Here is a 1,275-nt window from a genome sequence, read left to right on the forward strand (position 1 = left end):
TTTCTAAATTCCTTACAAAAAATCATAATTTATGATAGCATACCTGCCTTCACTGCCTAGTCTTTTTACTTCCTCCCATAACTTTTTACGACTCTCAATAGTTTCTATTGCAAAATCTTCATTAATTAATATACCAGTTCTACGGAAGTTTTTCACGGCGTTTAGAATTTTATTTTTGTCTTGGTAATTTAATAGCTTCAAAACTATTGTTCTTGGTAGTTTACTATCTCTTGATTTGCCCACTCGACGCGCTCTTTTCACAACCACTTCGCTGTCAATTTTAAGTCGTTCTTTGAAAATATTTTTTACTGTATTTTCACAGTCACTCCATGTTTCGTTAGGTTTTTCTTTAACTCCAGATTATTTCGACGAGATCTGTTTTGTAAATCGATTGTTTTTTGTGTAAAATATTTAAATCCCTTATCATAACACTTTTTAATTTGTACAATCTTTTCCATTAGGTTTGTTTCTTGGAAGTTTAGAGTTGTTTTAAGGTCACTTATATCTTTTTGAATATTCATCACATTCGATTTGTTATTGTTTACATAAACTTGTAGCTTTTCAATTCTGTCCGTTAATATTTTTTAAGTTTGCACTCATAATCGATGCAAAACTTTTTTCTTGATCTTTAAATAACTTCTCTGTTTTTTTCAGAATAGACTTTTTTTTGTTCTTCTAATTTGTTGGTAATTATTTTTTCAATGTTTTTAATTGAAATTTCCATATTTGTATAATAATTTAAACACGCTGTAGAAAAAAATACGTATGTTCGCTTCGATAACTATTTCACAAAAAAAATATTTAAAAGCATTAATAAAATATAACATGAAATGAATTATGGTTTTTATTTTCTTTTTTTATAAAAATAGTTTTTAAATTAAATAATGACTTTATAAGATCTATGAAAAACTACGAAAAACTTTACTCGAAAATTAATTTTATCAAGTCGCAAAACAGACGTAGTAAAGACGTCTAACTAAGAAGGAAAATACTTTTTATCACAGTCTTTTTTATGACGTTTTTTAAGGCGGCTTTAATTTGCAAAAAAAAGAAACAAAAACAAAAAACGTCTGTCAAAGGGTCTCAAGACGTCTAACAAAAATAAGACTTGAAAAGACGTTGTGTGACTTTTTATGTGAACTACGCAAACAAATGGTTGTAAAGTGATTTTTGGAGAATTATGTATTTAAGAAATAAATTGTTTTTTAAACAATTGTTTTTTAAACAATTTTCATTATTATTTATTTCAGAAAAGTTGAAACTTTTGGTTTCAAA

The sequence above is a fragment of the Hydra vulgaris genome, chromosome 03, assembly GCF_038396675.1.
Source record: "Hydra vulgaris chromosome 03, alternate assembly HydraT2T_AEP".
Lineage (NCBI taxonomy): Eukaryota > Metazoa > Cnidaria > Hydrozoa > Anthoathecata > Hydridae > Hydra > Hydra vulgaris.